The following is a 20,366-nucleotide window of genomic DNA, read 5'->3' as shown; positions in this document are numbered from 1 at the left end:
TATGGTTAACCTCTTTGGGTAGACTATTGTTGAACCACCAATGTACACGTTTGGATGCGGTTTACAAACCTAGAAGCGTACAGTCATTTGTGTATGACAAGCTAAGTTTTCGATCTAACGGTTGAGAAATATTAGCTTGAATCTAAATCAGGTTTTCATCTAACGGTGAATATTGATTATTTTGTAATTAAGGCAAAACCCTGATTTGAAAGGCTATATAAAGGAGACATCTAGTATTGTGTAAAACTAATCCCCACACCTTACTTGTGATACTAGTTTGCGTGCTAGAGTCGTTTATCCTTTAACCTTTGGTTTTCTTCTTCTAGAACCAGGTTAACGACTTAAAGACTTCATTGGGATTGTGAAGCCAGACCGATACTACTTTTATCGTAGTTGTGTGATCTGATCTTGCATCTTCTATCGTAACAGTACAATCATATTGATTGGCTTGAGATCGTGAGAGTTCTCCAATAGGCAAGATATAAAAAGTAATCACAAACACCTTCGCCTCATCGCTTGTGATTCCACCACATCTTTTTTCGCTACCATACGATTAAGATTGTTGTGAGGTGATTGATTAATCTAGGCTGTTCTTCGGGAATATAAGACCGGATTATCAATTGGTTCCTGTTCACCTTGATTATTATCAAAATACGGAACAAAAACTTTTAGGGTTTTTCTAAGGAAGACAGATTGATCCTTTGATAGACTTGTCTATGTGAGATAGATTTGTTTATTGTTAAAGCCTGCAATTTTGGGTCGTAGCAACTCTTAGTTGTGGGTGAGATCAGCTAAGGGAATCAAGTGCGCAGTATCCTGCTGGGATCAGAGGCGTAGGGAGTACAACTGTACCTTGGATCAGTGAGAGACTTATTGGGGTTCAACTATAGTCCATTCCGAAGTTAGCTTGGAGTAGGCTAGTGTCTGTAGCGGCTTAATACTGTGTGTATTCAATCTGGACTACGTCCCGGGGTTTTTCTACATTTGCGGTTTCCTCGTTAACAAAATTCTGGTGTCTTTGTTATTTCTATTTCTGCATTATATTTGTTTATATAATTGAAATAATACAGGTTGTGCGTTTGAATCAATCAATTGGAAATCCGACCTTTGGTTGTTGATTGATATTGATTGATCCTTGGACATTGGTCTTTGGTACCGTCCAAGTTATTCCTTGTGTTTGATTATAGACTCGCTGATTTGTATTAGCTTGAGTGAATCAAAACAAGAGAGAGATATTAACTCCTTGAGATACTTTTATCTAGATTGAGTCTGACTGTCTAGTTGATTCTCTAGTAAGTGTTTCGGAGTTAGTCCATACAGATTGTTAATCGAAATATTGGGTGGTGTTGTTGGACCCCCGCTTTTTCAAAAAGTGCCTGGGGAGTCTGGAGCGTACCCGGCCGCTCTTGACAAGTCATGACTATGATGCACTCGTTCCTCAAGAAACCCCACTTAGGGTGCGGTCTCGTAACCATAATCCATATCGGCGGAGGGATAAGAGGCCGCGGAAACAACTGATTGTTGCATCACTGGATGGGAAGAGCTCACCCTAACCCGGTAGGGGTAAGCTTCCTTGAATGGGCAGTCAGGGGGAATATAAGGACGCCACCCTCCATTAGGGAGATGAATTGTGTCAAAAGACATAAATATCATGGGGATATGACTCAAAGGAGAGCATAGGCTTGTCGTATTTGCGCTTCAATATATCCTATAGAGGCAATAATACAAGAGATGATTAGGCGAGATCAATGGGTCATTACATGTAAGTGTAAAGACTTCCTGTGATTTCGCCGCACAAGAACAAATGATACCTTAAGAAAAAATAAGACCTCTAATTAGGGAGGCACAATAATACCTCATGAGAAAAACAAATTAAGATCAATATTGTTTTGCAGGAACGAAAGAAGCTCAAATATTAACGCACACATATTAAACGCGAATATAATCGCACAACAAAATAGATAAGAGGATGTATAAACGCGAATATAATCACACAAGATGTAGCTAAGGCAGAAAACAGAGACACATTAATGAGGAAAAATAAAGGTAATCCTGATACGATACATAAACGTATTATAGGTATATGTGAATGCATGGTATTATATAACATATGCCCAACTCAATCATCTTGCGACGACTAACAGAGACAAGAATGGGAATGCAAGCATATAAAGGAGTGTTATTCTCCCCCATATGCTAGACTCACGTACATGTTATACATTACATATTATTATTGACGCAGGAGTTATATGCTATTATCTATGGAAGAACACTTTGCTTTCGATTAATGACAAATTGCAGGATTAAAGTATGCGAGAATAGAAGCAGGAAAAGGATTATATATTGAAGAAAAAGAATGTACATTCAAATCCAAAAGTCACAAGGAAATCAGTGTACAAAGGATAGAAAAAGAGAACATGATACAAAGAGTAGGACTTTACAAGCGGAGAAAGAGAAAGCAAAACAAAATTCAGAAAATGCGGCTATTTCCCGCCCATATCATCTTCACCTCTTTCTTCAGCTCCAGAGTCACCATTATCTTCATCTTCAGTTTCTTCATATTCCTCATACTCTGCTTCGCTATCAGAGATTTCAGAACCATCTTCATTATTTGAGACTTCAGCGAAATTATACTCTAGTATGGGAATATTGTTATCAGTGCAGATCTCCTTAATAGTGTCAGATCTCCTTATGCTATCTAGTAAAACTAGTAGCAGGCTCGTGCGTGTGGCATGTGCCAGCGCAAGTCTTCTTTTCCCTTATAAGCCTTCAGAGTCTGCAATTGGAATCATCGAATAGAATTGTTTTGTTTGTGTTCTTCTTTCTCTTTTGGGGTTTTACCCTTCAATCTCACAGTGTAGATCATGTAGATTGAGGCTGATCACTCATTTGTAGTGTAGATCACTACAAGTGGTATCAGAGACGATCTTTCCTTGGATTGATCATGGATGATGGTAATAGATTTGAGGCTTTAGCTGAGCAATTAGCTACTGTTCTTCTGGTTCAAGAAGTAACAATATTGAGACACGTGACTGAGACTGATTAGGAAAGTCTCAGTTAAGTACGTCTCCTAGAGACTGTTTAGGAAAGTCTTATATTTGAGACTTCTAAACACGGTAACAAATCCGAGTATCCGAGACTGTTTAGGAATGTACTTTGATTAGGACTCTTTATATTAGTCAAGAGGTAGAGTCGTGTTAGGAAGTTATTTCTTCCCTAAGTATGAACCACATATATATATATGTATGATCGTATTGTAAAAGGGAACAAGTTAATAAAAAGATATAATATCAAATTCTTAACATGGCATCGAGAGCCAGTTTTGAAACCTAAAAAAAAAATAGAGATGGTTAATGAGATTGAATCGTCAAAAGGGAAGGTGATGGAATATGATACGCAGAAGAAGAATCCTGTATATCATCTAGGATCGAGTGATGGACCAGGAACTATCATAACTCCAATAGTTATGAGAGGGAATAATTATGATGAATGGGCTAGAGCCATAAGAAGATCGCTGATAGCCAACAGAAAATATGGTTTCATTGATGGAACCATCAAGCGACCTGAAGATCCGGATCAGTTAGAAGATTGGATAGCAGTGCAATCAACGTTGGTGTCATGGATTGGTAACACGTTGGAATTGTCGGTAAGATCAACCCTGGGAGATTATGAAGATGCAAGTCTATTATGGGCACACCTGAAGAGAAGATTTTGTGTTGTTAGTGGAACAAGAATATGTCAACTAAAAGCATATTTAAGTGAATGCAAACAGAAGAAAACAGAGGGAGTTGCTATATATTTTGGCAGATTGAACAAAATATGGGATGAGATGGTGACTTATATGAAGATACCGCAATGCAAGTGTGGACAGTGTACATGTAATATCGCATCTCAGGTAAGTATGTTAAGAGAAGAAGATTTCTTGCACTATTTTCTGATTGGGTTAGATTCTGTATACAGTTCTTTGCGTGAACAATTACTTGCAAGGGAACCACTGCGGTCTGTAGATGTTGCATATCAAGCTATTGTGAACTCAGAACGCCTAAAAATTGGAGATGGAGTAGTACCTACAGAGATGCAAGAGAATATTATGGCCTTCAAAGTGCAAGCTGATCAACGCCTACTTAATAGCGCTTATGATCCCACCAAGTACTGCAAAACTTGCAGCAGACAAGGACACTCAGATGATGGGTGTTTTAAAATCATTGGATATCCAGAATGGTGGGGAGACAGACCAAAGAATGGCAGAGGAGGAAGAACTGGAGGAAGAGGACGTGCTGGTAGAGGAGGTAGAGGACAAGGAGGGAATCCTGTCCGTGCTCATAACCTGCAAGTTTCGGCAGCAAAAGATAGTGCTGGTACGTCATCAGCTGATGAAGCATGTCTAGTAGGAGTAACAGCTGCACAAGTACAACAGGTGATGGAGTTTTTAAACTCAAGAAAGTCGGGTTCTCATCTACAAGGTAAAACGAATGAAATGTCTTGGATTGTTGACACAGGAGCAACAAACCATGTTACGTATGAACTTCTTAACATGATAAATGTAAGAGATATTAGGGCATGTTCAGTTGGATTTCCTGATGGAAAGTATGCATCCTCTGAGAAAACAGGAACAGTGATTCTTCCTGGTGGATTGAAACTTAAAAACGTGCTTTATGTGCCTAAGATAACCTGCAACCTAATTTCAGTCACACAACTTATTGATGAGATGAGTTGTATTCTTCAGTGTACTAACAAATTATGTCTTATACAGGACCGGACTACGAGGAGGATGATTGGAGTGGCTGAGAGACAAGGTGGACTATATATTTTCCGTGGTGTACCGCATGTTGAAGTTATGGCTGTGCGTGAAGATACATATAAGTTGTGGCATCAACGTATGGGACACCCTTCAGAGAAAGTTTTGCAGAAGGTGCAAGGTGTGAGTAGATTAATCAAAAAGAATAATGATGCTTGTGATATTTGTCCTCGGGCAAAGCATCGTAGAAGCAGTTTTTCTAGTAGTTTGAGTAAATCAGATTGTATTTTTGATTTAGTTCACACAGATTTATGGGGTCCTTATAAGATCCCTTCATCATGTGGAGCTCAATATTTTCTGACAATAGTGGATGATTATTCAAGAGGTGTTTGGATTTATTTAATTCAGAATAAAACAGAAGTTGAATCAAAATTTCGTGAATTTGTTGCTCTTGTGAAGCGTCAATTTAACAAAGATATTAAAATTGTTAGAAGTGATAATGGAACGGAATTTAATGCATTGCGTGGTTACTTTAAGACTAATGGAATAGTCTTTGAGACGTCATGTGTAGGTACTCCTCAACAAAATGGAAGAGTGGGGAGAAAACATCAACATATAATGAATGTAGCAAGGGCCTTAAGATTTCAAGCAAGCTTGCCGAAATGGTTGTGGGGAGAGTGTGCATTGACAGCAGCATACTTGATAAATCGGACGCCTACACCTATCCTAAATAATAAAACACCATATGAAGTATTGTTTGGAAAACCACCTATATATAAACAGTTGAAGGTGTTTGGGTGCTTGTGCTATGTACATGATCAAAATAGTAAAGGAGATAAGTTTGCTAGTCGAGGACGGAGGTGTGTGTTTCTTGGCTACCCATATGGTAAGAAGGCATGGCAAGTTTATGATCTAGACACAAGAAAATTTATGGTGTCACGAGATGTGAAATTTTGTGAGACACAATTTCCATTTAAGACTGAGTTGAATGGTAAAACAGTGGAGACGGACATTATGAGGAGCTCTAGAAGTCATATAGCGACTGATGTTGCTGGGACTACAGCTGAGACTGATCGTAATGGTGAAGATTGGAGTGATGATGAAGAGTGTATGTCTGCTGGTGGTGAAGAAACTGCAGGAAAACAGCGACAGATAGATGGAGATATCGCAGTACAAACTGCGGCACCTGCTGAGGATGTCACGGTTCTGCGTCAGCCTACAGCGTCACAGAATTCAGCTGTTGAGAATAATGATGAACCATCTACGGATGCTGCTGTTGTGAATGAAGATTTAGGAAAGGGGAAGCGTCAGAAGATTCCCTCGAGTAGGCTTAAAGGTTTTGTGACATGCACCATTAGAGAAAATAGTCCATCTCACTCTCAATCATCACAGTCATCATCCTCAGGTACACCTTATCCTTTGACATATTTTGTTAGTTGTGACAGGTTTTCGGACATGCATAAAAATTATATTGCTGCAATATCGGCAAAGTCTGAGCCAAGGAATTTCAGAGAGGCAATGAAACATCCAGGCTGGAGGAAAGCAATGGTGGAAGAAATACGGGCCTTAGAAGAACAAGGCACATGGGATCTAACAGAACTGCCACCTGGTAAGAAAGCTTTAGGAAGTAAGTGGATATATACGGAAAAATATGATGAAAACGGGAATTTGTTACGTCTAAAGGCGAGACTTGTGATTTTTGGAAATCATCAAGTTGAAGGATTAGATTACAATGAGACATTTGCACCAGTGGCAAAGATGACAACGGTTCGTATGTTCTTGGCTGTAGCTGCAGCTAAACAGTGGTATGTGCATCAGATGGATGTGCATAATGCGTTCCTACATGGAGATTTGGAAGAGGAAGTATATATGAAAATACCACCAGGATTTGCTAAGGGTAATCCGAATATGGTGTGTAAGATGAAGAAATCGTTGTATGGTCTAAAACAAGCACCGCGGTGTTGGTTTGCGAAGCTATCAACTGCATTGAAGAATTATGGGTTTCGGCAATCGTACTCAGATTATTCTCTTTTTACTATGATGAAGGGGAAGATGTAACTTAATGTGCTGGTGTATGTTGATGATTTAATTATTGCAGGGAATGATCTAGTTGCGCTTACACAATTTAAAGCGTACTTGGGTCAGTGTTTCAAGATGAAAGATTTAGGAAAATTAAAATACTTCCTAGGTTTGGAAGTGGCTCGTAGTAAACAAGGTTTCTATATATGCCAGAGGAAATATGCGTTGGATATTATAATGGAGGCAGGTTTATTGGGTGCGAAACCTGCAGAATTTCCTATTGAAACCAATCATCGTCTTGCTTTAGCAACAGGAGATTTGCTTTGTGATGTAGAAAAGTATAGAAGATTGGTTGGACGTTTGATCTATTTATCTGTCACCAGACCAGATCTTGCTTACTCAGTGCATATCTTGTCTCAGTTTATGCAACGACCAAGAAGGGAGCATTGGGAAGCAGCACTTCGTGTGGTTAGATATTTGAAAAAGAATCCTGGACAAGGAATTCTGTTGCGCTCTGATAGTAGTTTAACCTTGAGAGGTTGGTGTGATTCAGATTGGGCAAGTTGTCCTTTAACTAGGCGTTCACTGACAGGATGGTTTATTTGTTTTGGAGATTCGCCAGTATCTTGGAAGACTAAGAAGCAACCAACTGTGTCTCGTAGCTCAGCTGAAGCGGAATATCGTTCCATGGCGGCGGCTACATGTGAATTAAAATGGTTGAAACAATTACTCAGTGATTTGAGAGTTTATCATCCACAAGCGATGAATCTTCTTTGCGATAGTCAATCAGCTTTATATATTGCGAAGAACCCTGTTTTTCATGAAAGAACAAAACACATTGAAGTGGACTGTCATCTGGTAAGGGATGCGGTAATACAAAAGATTATTCTACCTTCTTATACTCCTACCACAATGCAGTTGGCGGATATATTCACAAAGTCGTTGGGAAAAGCTCAGTTCCATGCTAATTTATCCAAGATGGGCATTTGTGACCTGCATGCTCCGTCTTGATGGGGGGTATTGAGACACGTGACTGAGACTGATTAGGAAAGTCTCAGTTAAGTACGTCTCCTAGAGACTGTTTAGGAAAGTCTTATATTTGAGACTCCTAAACACGGTAACAAATCCGAGTATCCGAGACTGTTTAGGAATGTACTTTGATTAGGACTCTTTATATTAGTCAAGAGGTAGAGTCGTGTTAGGAATATATTTCTTCCGTAAGTATGAACCACATATATATATGTACGATCGTATTGTAAAAGGGAACAAGTTAATAAAAAGATATAATATCAAATTCTTAACAAACAACAAGGGTTTTAAAAAATAAACCCTCTCATGTGCTTTTAACCAAGTGCAAGAAAATTTTAGCAAGAGAAACGAAGAAATTGCTGTTACTGGAGCGTGAGATATATATGAGTCAATCTGTTGATGAGAATTTGGAATCAAATTATTGGGAAAGCTTTAAATTAATTGGATCTGTGTTGAAGAAAGTGACGCTAATGGAGAAAGCAATCAGCGAAAAACTTGAAGAAACTCCTATTGATTCAATTTCAGTAAACGATTTCACTTCAAAACCTTCAACTCCTCTAACAACAGACGAAGGTAATTATCACTCCAGTTTCAAAACCCATTTTTCAGTTATTGATAGAGCTAAAGATGGCAGTTCAAATAGCAATTGTGAAAAATCAATACCGTTTCATCAAAACTTTTCTTCTCGCAAAGCCAAATCAATTTCTTCCTTCCATGATGGGTGTAAAGTGAATTCACTATTTCTGGATTACCAAGAGGGTAAGATTTTCGATTCCAGAATTAATTCAGTTAATATTGTTTTGGATTCTCAATTTGAAAGAGGTAAGATCAATGAGGCAAAGGATTTCAACATATTAAATCAGACTCCCATTGATGTACACAAATTCTCGAGACTCATTTTGTCGTACAGATTCCTCAAATTACTGTTATATGTGATGCTTTACTTAGTTCCAATTTCGCTTTTGATCGGGGCAAAAAGTTTGAGCCAATATTTCGGGATTCTCTTGGGAAAAGTAAAGATGTCTATTCTTTAAACTCATGTCAGAATCATTTGTTCACATGAATGATTGATTTCGGGTTGATTCATATTGTGTAAGTAGTGAAGAGTGTTTCTATGGTGGTCTACATTTTGCGCCAGTGATATTCAATCCTAGAATGCAGTTTGAAGCTATTAACAGGTTGTATTTCGTCACACACCTAACTCAATTTACTTCGATATGTGATATTTCATCTAGTGATAAGTATACTAGACTGATATTTGATCGAGGAAGCGAGTGTGATGAGTCTGTTTCAATGGATAAATACAATGATGATTTTGGTCATAAACTGAATCTAGAACTTGGGTGTGTTTTGAAATTGTTGTTTACTGATTCTAATGTGTTTGAAATTGTTAAAGATGGTGACGATTATTGTGATAATGAATTGTATGCGAAAAGGACCAAAAGGTCACAAGGAACTGGTATAATTGGTAGTATCTTCACATCTTTATGGTTCAACATGGATGAAATTATGATGAACCGAGAGCTAACCGAACAAATGCATAATTGCAGAAGATGTTGTTTCAATGGTGTTATAGCTCATCTAATCTTACAGTTGAGGCATGGGTTACTTACTGTATCGAAAAATATGATATGTATGATCTGGTTTCTTTCATTTAGTACATTGTCTAACTATATTCAGGACAATATTGCATCTCTATTCCTGTATCTTCAAGGTCTGGATTATGGATGTAGGGTGTTCGACCGCGGCAAGGATTTTCAGTATAGGAGCTACTCTTGCTATTCTTGCTTTTCCATGGCATTCTTTCATCAAGATACAATGGGTTTTGTGTTTGCTGAAGAGAGTGCAATAAGTGATTCTAGCAAGCTGTTTGTTGAGTTTTCGCGGCAAAGTGATATATCGAAGATTCTTGGGAGAATTTTAAGAGATAACATCAGATTTCTTTCACTAAATACTGTAGCTACAATCTATCATGGGGTATGTAAAGTGCAACTTCGAGCTTCTCCTTATCATGTGTTACTGTCCTTGGATGCTTGTGGCATTGGTTTTGATCAAATATTTATGGAAGCTTATGCTTCAGCTATCTTCTATGGTGAATCGTTGAAGCTTCACTTTGTTATGAATGGACAGGGACAAGGCTCACAGATTATTTGGATGACATTAACACTATCTAAGATTCTTTTGCCGACTCTTACAATTGTGAGACGATTAGTCTATCCTTTGAGCTGGAGTTGTACAGGTCCTTCACAAGAGATCTATAAAAACATTTAAGTTCGACACAAGAGTACTCAGGCAATTCATTATCCATATTGGTTTGTATTTTTCACTTACACATATTTCCTAACTTGTTGTGATCAACTATTGAGGGTCTATAGAGGGTCGGATTACCGGGTCAGAATTCCATTATATCGAGATGCTAAAGGGGATGTATTGTTGATTGTTCTGACGAAGGATGTATATATGTTGGTTAATTTCTTAGTTTCTATCACGTATCTCTCAAGAATAGGCAAAGATTATAGTTATCTCTCCTGTGAACTTGTATGGAGGACGGGAATTCAGTTCAAGCTCGTGGTAGATCAAAATCCAGAGGTGATATTATTGATGGTCTCCTTGAAACGTGCATTAAAATTATTTCCTACCGGTTTATGTAGTGTGAGAACTCTCTTCAGACTGCATGGAAGGGTGGTGGGAATGCATTTCTTTTTACACTGCTCATTACCTGCACCGGTGCCCTTTGGAGTTGTCAAGGTTCTAGAGGAAGTTGAAATGTTAAATATGTATCCGAGAATGGTGGATCTTCGGTTACTGTTCACTGTGCTAATTGATGTTTTTAAGCAACTCCTAGCAATTCTCACAGTCTAAGGAGTGGTAACTGTGGCACCACAGCTGGAGTTTCTGGAGATGGAATTCTTTTGAATCATTTATGGAGTTTGTGGTACTCGCCAACATATCATTATAGCTGGACAGAAATTCCTGTTACGGAGGAGAACTCGTTTGTGGGAGTTTACATTCAGACTGTACAAAAATTTGTGGATCAAGAGTGGAGGACTACAAAGGACAAGGAAACAGTGCTGCTCAGAGAGGATTTAACTGCGGCGCCACTCCAACATCATTTCTCGCTGATGCTAGTGCAAAAATTCACTTCCGTAGCCATTCCAGGGTGCATGGGAACCATAGCCACTGGTCTTGTTGTAAGTAATACTTCTAACAGTATTTACGAAGCTCAGTTCGATGGTGTATTGGTGCACACTCAAGGTCAGGTTGCAAATTTTATTTGGCCTGCAGCAACATCATGCCTCACTGAAGTTTATGTTTTTAATTTTTTCATAAAATTCACATATGAGGTTAAGGTATTTACTGCAGTTGGTAAACCACTAGAATGGCTTGCATTCAAGTGTTTTGTTCCTTGTCAGTTCCTGAAGCTTCGGCAATTCAATGAATATCAAGTCGAGACTGACATTACCAGAACAACGTTTAAGGCAGTCACTCTCAAGCAACTGGTTGTACCATTTCAGCGTTGCACTTCCGCAAGTGATAAAGGAAGGGGTTATGCAGTAATTTACACAGACATAGTGACAAACTCCAAGATGATCACACTAATGTCAGGTCCGTTGGTTGATTATGAGGTGAGAACTGCAACCATGAACAAGCATTGCATTTTGCACGAGAGGAGACAGTTGGTTATGTAGGAGGGTGTAACAAGAGTACTCACTGGGCTGGTAATATGTGTTAGAGGGAGCTACAACTACCTGGATGTCCCACAGATAGAAGGTCACTTTGGGCTACAAAATAAAATCTTTTCACCTGGACGAGTTACAAGCAATGACTCGCTATCTCTCTAGCTGGTTTGCTTGATCCTCATCCTTGAGGACAAGGATGATTTGCAGGGGTGGGTATTTGTCATGTCCCGGTTATGGGTTGTACACTGTTATGGGCAGACCTTATGCTATCTAGTAAAACTAGTAGCAGGCGCGTGTGTGTGGCATGTGCCAGCGCAAGTCTTCTTTTCCCTTATAAGCCTTGAGAGTCTGTAATTGGAATCATCGAATAAAATTGTTTTGTTTGTGTTCTTCTTTCTCTTTTGGAGTTTTACCCTTCAATCTCACAGTGTAGATCCTGTAGATTGAGCCTGATCACTCATTTGTAGTGTAGATCACTACAAATGGCCGCATCCCGAATACGAACCAAATCCTTGGTTAAATTAGATACAGTAGTCACCAACTTTTTCTTAAGCATGCGGCATTTATCATTTCTATTGGAAATCTCCTTCTTCAAATTTTCAATCTCCTCAAGATGCTTCTTTTCAGTAGCTGAAAAAACAAAACGATTAAAGCCACGAGCGAGCGAAATGCAGAAAACAACACAAAAGTGAAGATAGTATAGAATTATAAACAACCTTCTTTTTCAGAAATAATAGATCTAACCAATTCAGCATGATCAGATTCTAAGCTAACATTTGTAGCTAAATCATTCCTAGCATTATCAATAACCCTAGCAGCCCACTCAAATTCAACATCATTTTCTATAAGAAGTCGAGAGCGGATCATATTTTCTCGCTCAATCAGTGCGTTCTTTTCGCTTATAGCTAGATCTCTCTCCACCTGAACTTGGAGATTAACCTCATGAAATTCCTTTAAAGCTTCCGCACCCTTGAGAGAAACTTGATCCTTCTCAGTAATAAGAGCATTATTTTTCGCCTCCAAACCCTTAATCCTTTCCTTGAACTCACAAAATTGACGTCTAAAACTACTACTAACAGATAGCGCGCTCCTATGATCACGGTCAAAAAGTTTGTATTTCGACCTGAGTTCCTCCATATTTAAAATTCTTAATTTATCATCTAAGATGTTATTCAAGGAAGAATTAAGATGCTCTAGAAGAATCTCGTCATCAACGGGATAATGAATTGCCTCATCAGGTAAGTGGTAGATCTCTGCAGGGACAAACAATTAAAAGGGGGCGAAAAGGACGCATCAACATCAAAGCAGAAATAACAAAGAGTTACGCACCAATCAATTGATCATTCCTCATACAAAGCTCAGTAACATCATTTTTATAAGTGGAAACCTCAACTTCAAGTTTAAGATTTCCAGCCTCAAGGGAACGAAATTTTCTTTGGAGATCTGAAGTAACAACATGAGATATACGAGCGTTCTGCATTAACAAAGATTAAGAAAAAAAAATCAGTAAAAGACGCAGACTCACAATGAAGATTGACGCACAAGAAAAAAACTCACAAAAGATCCAAATGCAAACTGAAAGCTTGGAGTTAAGGCAGAGGCAACTCCTCGAAGAGACTCATGACTGAAAGAAGGGGCGTCCCATATCTTTACCACCACCTCACACGCACGACCCAGTGAGACATTATCAACACCGCATAATGTGTCGGAGAAGATGCTTGACAACTGCCCCATAAAAGACTCGGACCCGGAATTATCAGAAGGAAGGAGAGAATCATCTTCAGAATGAGAAGGAGAAGGAGAAGATTCCTTTCGCTTCTTAGAAGGATTCTTTGAAGAGGACTTAGAGGCGGTTTTCTTACTCTTTTCCTTAGCGTCTCCAGTTCTCACCTACACACATAATGAGAGATAAGAAACAGAGGAAACAATATTGTTAAAATTAAACAAAGAATATTTCTTACTTCATTATCACGCGAATGTGACGCATGAGACATAATTTTAGCCTCCTTCGTCTGTTTCGCAACTTGAGATTAGAGGAAATAGTAAGGGAAACGAAGAATAAAAGAAGAAAAGTAAGTAATAAGGTTAGAAGGAAGCGCACCACATCTCTTCGGGCTATACAAATTCCCAAGGTTTGTAAGTGGCAAATCTCTCGGGGAGAGGGAGGTCAGAACCATCAGCATCTTTGCCAGTAATATAAGAGCCTTCAACAACAATGGGATACTCCACCCAACGAGTATCTTTTTATTTATGAGTGGTTCTATTGGAAGAGTCATGAAAGTCAACATCCCGCATGATCCTCTGGTCCTCTGCGATTCCATCTTTTCTACTTAAGCGAATGCCCTAACGGAAAGATTCATTCTTCATAATGACAACATCGTAGCGAAGAAAGAAGTTCTCAACCGTATATTCTGCAAGAATAATTTCTTTTTGTGCGAAGTTTGGATTCCTTACGTCCTCTAGATAAGCATATCCCAATCCGGCCGCACGACGATAGTATTCAGACATTATTCTTATGGAATCGCCGCTCAATTGAAACACGCCTCGTCTAAATTTTTCATGGGAAAGTAGTTCGTAGAAGAAAGGAATTTGAGGATTATATAGAGGAGTGGGGAGACCCGCAGAGAGTTGAACAAGCGAAACAATGACTCTATTGTTATCCCATTGGTCATCAGGAAAAACCCACTCAGGTCCAATCATAGAAGTGGGCTTAGATCCATGAGGGACTGATAATGTGAAACCTCTACACTCAAACTCATCCTTTAACCTGTTGAATTCTCTGGTGTTTTTCCAGCCGGGTTTTAGAACCATTTTTAGAATGGCAACGGAAGGTGAGAATTTAACCGAGATGATCGAGTCAATCAAGATCAGAGTGATCAAGATGATGATAAAGAATAAGAGCTAGAGAGAATAAAAACGATTGGAAGAGAATGCGAAGAAAAGGTGATGACAAAGAAGAAAGTTGCAGACAAAAAAAGGAGAGAGAAGGTAAAAAGAAAAATAGGAGACGTACAACAGTAACTAAAGGATTTTCATCCCAACTCCTGAGAGATTTCTTATCATCAATACATTAATGAGCGGATAAGAAGAGGCGTTATCAAAGACGTGTCTGATAATGAGTGGTTAAGAAAACACATGTGGGTCACCATGCCGAGAACCCGGAAAAAGATTAACTGATAGGAATACGAAAAGATGAACGAGCGCGGCAAAACATGTCAGAGTTTCTCATACCGCTATCTTTATCAAAAGAACGATATGAGAAGAGGCAAAATGTGGGTACAAAATACCGCACACTCGTTTAGTATGAGAAGTAACTCCTTAAGTGATAGATGAATACGATCGCATCCAACATATTCAAGATGACGAACCAGATGACGTCACCTAATCACGAGTAAAATGTGAAGATACGTGCGACAATAAAGAAATCGTGCGGCAATGGTAAATCCCTATGCGATAGTGACGCACATCAGATCCGAAATAAGGGGCTTTATTAGTTGTCCTCCACTATGTAAACTCCTATATAAGGAGCCAAGCGCCTTTGTAAAAGGAGAGATCTTTTTAGAGAGCTTAGACAAGATATTAAGGAGAGAGAAATAATATTTTCTTCCCAAGTTAGGGTTTTCTCATATCTTTGTACTTGTTCTAAGATTTTAATAAAAGTTCTTGAGATTCTTATGATGATTTCTTAGATTTATAGATTTTTATTAAGGATGTAGTTGTGAGATTTCTCGCAATTACACAAAACATGGATTGTATTTAGTCACCACCTTTCCTTATACTAAAAGAAGAAGACGGTGTCCAACAGTCAAACAACTTTTACTTGTATCTCCTGCTTCAAACAATTACTTGTCTCTCATGTTTCAAACAAATAACTTTTACTACTTAGTTCGGATTTAGGTTAGCAAAATAAATAAATAAGTCCTTGAAAAATGGTGGAGGATGTACTACCCCAACATGTTTTTCATCCTATACCTTTTCTTTATGTCAACCCCCACCATCTTTTCTTTTTCTCGTAGGTAATCATTCAAGATAAAGATATCTCAAGTCATATGCAAAGGGTCTTCCGTTTAATCAAATAAACTCATTTGTATGGTTAGATCAATCTATCAATAACTACAAAAGTAGTTAATTTTAGATTCACATTCAATCAAAATAAATCTCAAGGAGATATATTGAGAATGGCCGATCTCACGCAACTAATCAATCGAATAAATCTGATTCTAATTGGACCCAGCCGATCAAGGTTTGTGCACATACAAATATATAAAAATTAAATAAACAATCTTATTCGTCTTCAAATCTTCTTTAATCTTCAATAAAAACCTGCACAACACCACTTGAATCTCTTGTGATCAATCACACACAGAACAAAGTCTGTTAACAATGGATTATCAAAAGATGTCTTTAGATCTACAAACAGTTCTAAAGTTCACGTCGATACTTCGATCTAGTTTGAGTGAATCTTATATCAGAAGAGAAGATTCTCAAGAATAAACAAACTAGGTGCAATTAAAGTTTCAATAACCGTTAGTCAATCAAATCAATCAAAACTAATAACACTGCAATTATCTAGTTTCCCACCAACGATACTCGTGGAGCTTCTTGATCCCACAAAAGTCTTTAAACGAGCGGTCGTAAGAGATTTAACCGAATTAGGATACTTTCCTCTCCGAATAGACGACTCCACCAGAAACAACAAGAATGAAGTTTGCCTGACTCTTAGGATAGTTTGCTGGAAATGCAAACTTAGGTATTTATAGACCAAAGATGTTTGGACACCAAGGAATTTCCAAAACCGAAAATATTCTCAAGATATGCAATGAACGGCAAAATTCTGTTTTCCTAATTCCAATAAATGCTTGTCCAAAATTTTCGAAATCTCTCAATAGAAACTATTGGTTGCAGATTAGGTATGAAGCTGGGGAAAAGATATCTCTTCAACATAATCATTATAGAAAGAGATGCAACTAATGTGATAGCAGCTGTTCTAGGAGATAGAATGGACATTTCTTAAAATATTAATTCTGTAGTTTTAGAAATTAAAGATGCAGTTAAATCTTTTGTTGATGTAAAGTTTCATGTTGTTCGTGAGAGTGCAAACAATTTGGCTCACTCTTTGTGCCAATATGAAATGTAACTGGATGGTAGAATGCTAATTCTCCATCACCTTGTATCCTCCCAAACCTCTATATTAATGAGGTAGTTTAATAAACAGGCTCTATCGAGTCCCTTCCCTTTTTTTAAAAAAAAAAAGGAAAAAATTATACTTTGAGAATTTTGGTAATGTTTATCCTTGGCTGCTTTGTTAATGGGGGGTGGCGGGGACAAGTTGTTTCAACTTAAATTTCTAAGAAATTTCTCTTCTATAAAAAGAAAAAACTTTTACTTGTTTGGCAAATAAATCACGCAGAACATTCTTGAGAGAAGGTGGAGAGCTGGACTAACCACCATTTTGTCGATTGGTGTTTTCTTACAAGGACTGAAAAGTAATTATTATTCTTATTTTTAGTTTTATGGATTTTTTCTCTCTTTTATTTCCTCATTTTATTTTTCATTCGTTTTTTTTCTAGTTGACTCATTCATCTTTAAATGAAGACTGCAAAAATGAAAGAATTTTTCTTTTTATGGATCTTTTTCTCTCCTTTATTTTCTCATTGTGCATTCGTTCTTCAGATTTCTTGTTGTCGTAGATGTGTTTATTATTATGCTAGTTGACTTAAGAAGACTGCAAAATTAAAGGAAAAAAGTAATGTAGGTGTTTTAGTAGTGTAGCTAATTCTGACTCGCTGGTCTCTAGACTAGATGCATGGACCATGGTGATTTACTTCTAAGTATTCCGGGGCAAGCCAACGTATGGCTCACCTTCTTTTTTGAAGTCATTACATGCAATACCAAAATTGGTTGCCGCCGACCATCATCTTATACTGATATAAATAAAAGAGGTATTTTTGGTGAAGCTTTTTCGTGTGACATAAATAGCCTAGTTTAGTTGGGGACTATAACTTCTAATTGGGGACCATGGAATTTTGTTTGCCCCCCAAATTTTTCAGGGGTGTAAAAATCGGAAGATGAATATACTATTTTACCCTTGATTAATTTTTTTTTCAAGTAACGACCCTTCACCGACATTAACGGCAGTTTAGGGTCGTCATATACATCATGATCAAAACAATAACGACTATAAACTGTCATACACTAACGACTCTTTTTAGAGATTAACGACAGTCTATAACGACATTTCTAAAACATTAACGACTGTTTAAGTCGTCAAATGCGTAACCAAAACAGTAACGACCCTTCCAAAGGGTCGTCAGGGAATTGATCATTTTTATGACGACCCAAAACTGTCGTACATTTCCGCCATCAAAGAATCTTCGACAGTTTAGAGTCGTCACTTAAACAGTCTAAACATTAACGACTATTGAGGGTCGTCAACGGAAATTTTTAATACCTTGCCGATTTTTCATACTATTAGGGCAAAAAGAAAAAGAAAAAGTTAAACCAAAAATTGCAGACAAAAAATCTGGAAAAAAAAATTATACTCTAATTAAGTAAGATTATCACTAATTAATTAAAATTATCACTAATTAATTGAATTTTAACTCTAATCATTTAGGGGCATTTTAACCATTTAAAAAAAAATTTATAGGGGGTGACCTAAATTAGATTCCGGTGATCTTTTTTCTCCCCTAGTGCATGGCCCCTAATTAACCCCGATGGCCCCCAATAAATAGCCTTCTGTATCTTTATTTTTTTTTCAGCCTGGGCCTGTGTAAACACGGAAAGTACCAAGGATAAAATTATAAAAGAGCGAATGATGGTGCTTGGATCGTATCCCACCAACGTTAATCTAAACTTTGATATTTGCCTGATTAAATTGCAAGTTACAGCAATCGAGTTTTTATCCAAGCATCAGCAACGGAAGATTAAATCGGGGACAAGAGAAGAGAATTTAGTATCGAGAAGAAGGGAAAGGAAAAAAACCTAAATTGTCAATTATCGGATCATTAGTGTGAACAGATCTTTAATAAATTTGGAGTTCTTGACTGAAAAAAATGTTGTTGTTGGTGTTGGTGATGGTGATGGGTTTGATTGGCAGTTAAGAGGTTGATGTAATTGGTGATGCCAGTAGAGAGATTAAATGTGCTGATGGTACTTAGAGGATAAATAGTCAATCTTTCGGTCCTAAAAGTAAGTCGAAATCAAATCACTACTACTTCGTATTTATTTTTTGATCATTCTCTTGATTTTACATTTTCTAGGCTTCTAGCTGTCGTGGAACTCAATATTACATTAGAAATTTTAAATTTAAACGGGGTTGTAAGGTGAATTTCTATCTTCTGAGGTTGGTGTTTCAACTATCCTGGCCTAATTGACCACCATTGATAGTAAACCTTATGGATGCATTCAACATGTTTGACGAAATAACAAACAAAACTTTGATATATATAGAGTTATTACAGCTCATATTAGCAGATGATAAAATGGATAATATCATGGTATTTTCACATTTCGGTAGTGCGTTCCGTGATTGTGTTCCTTAGTTCTGTTTTAAAGGTGTTGTCATAATTTTAAAGGTTTTAGTCATTGTACTTTATGTTATCTTAGCTATCTGTGATATTCAGTGAGGATTCCAACAAGCCTCTTGCTCATATAGTGTCAAAATCCCGAGTACATAAGCAAAACGGTACAAAATATACAAATGTGACCTGTGGATATAATTGAACGCAGTAATCATGAATATCAGCTGGCCACGCTGTCATAACTGTACTAAAATGCATTAGTCAATCGGGAAGTATACCAAGGTTAAGTCTCTCAAGTCTAATCTGATGCGAACAGTAATAGCAACCGGTGTGGTCTGAGATTGACTCGCATGTTCATTTACCACAGGCGGTATCTTCATCGAGACATATGTCATAACAGTAGACTTTGGTTTACTCATCTTGGGGTCCTTTTGAAAGACCAATATCTTTTCATAAGTTTCAATGTTAAATTTGGTTTTTACTCCAGCAACAAATCTGCTGACTAATATTTTGTGTTAAATGTCATGAAGCCATTTCAAATTGAACAATCAATGGGCAAGAAGATGTGAACCTCTCAGGTCGAGAGCTGCAAAGACTCGTACTATGTCTTTGCTTTGGGAAGGTTTGAATTATTCCCTTCATTGTACTTTGATGTTCAATCATAGTCCAATGTTGTAGTGTTGATAAATTTCTTATCTTTGCATAAGATCCTATAAGCAAAAGTTAATTTGATTGTGGTTTGACCAAAAACAATTCATTACATTTTTACAATGTTTTTTATGTCCCCCGCAGCCCACGGATGATAGTTAAGCCAAGTGATTACCTTGATTCAGAGCAATGTATTGTTGCCTCAAAAGTCATAAGAAGTTTTCCCTCCACGCTAAGAAGACTATTTTTATTGTTGAGCATGATTTTATAAAGGCGACTTCTTGCTGATAGAGCAACGTTCTTCTATTCACTGTACTGCATCTGCTCGGTCTCTGTTGACAGGGAGGGATTTCCTATCTGTAAGTTTGGAGTTCTAGCATGTAAGTTACACTTCTAGCATATTTCATACATATTGTTTCTGAGTTGCAGAATATTTTTTCAGTTTCTCAAACTTATTATAATGGTCACCAGTAAGAGAGCTTGACTGAACCAACTATTTTGTGTAAGTGCATATTTATGATTGAAAAATGACTGAATGAAAAGATCGGTTGAAACATAGCGGGCACTCGAGAATACACATTTTCGATGTAAAAGGGTATTTATGATTGAAAAATTATTAAATGAAAAATTCGAGTTTAGTCGTAATAATTTTTTACAGATTAGCTTGAAATTAGTTTTCACCACTTAGTGTTGATAGTTGACTTTGACCATTGACCCGTTGTTGACTAA

General features: G+C 37.6%; 1 long non-coding RNA gene across 1 annotated transcript; it reads left to right on the top strand.

The window, feature by feature from the left end:
- The first annotated feature begins 18,245 nt into the window (after nucleotides 1-18,245).
- LOC113273583 lies at nucleotides 18,246-20,196 on the top strand. The gene is made up of 3 exons (XR_003322494.1): nucleotides 18,246-18,657; nucleotides 19,520-19,611; nucleotides 19,782-20,196. It is a non-coding gene; the product is annotated as an uncharacterized LOC113273583 (long non-coding RNA).
- The last annotated feature ends 170 nt before the right edge of the window (nucleotides 20,197-20,366 follow it).

This window comes from Papaver somniferum, chromosome 4, assembly GCF_003573695.1.
Source record: "Papaver somniferum cultivar HN1 chromosome 4, ASM357369v1, whole genome shotgun sequence".
NCBI lineage: Eukaryota > Viridiplantae > Streptophyta > Magnoliopsida > Ranunculales > Papaveraceae > Papaver > Papaver somniferum.
The sequence above is the reverse complement of the archived record's forward strand: the minus strand, read 5'-3'. Positions and strand labels throughout refer to the sequence as shown.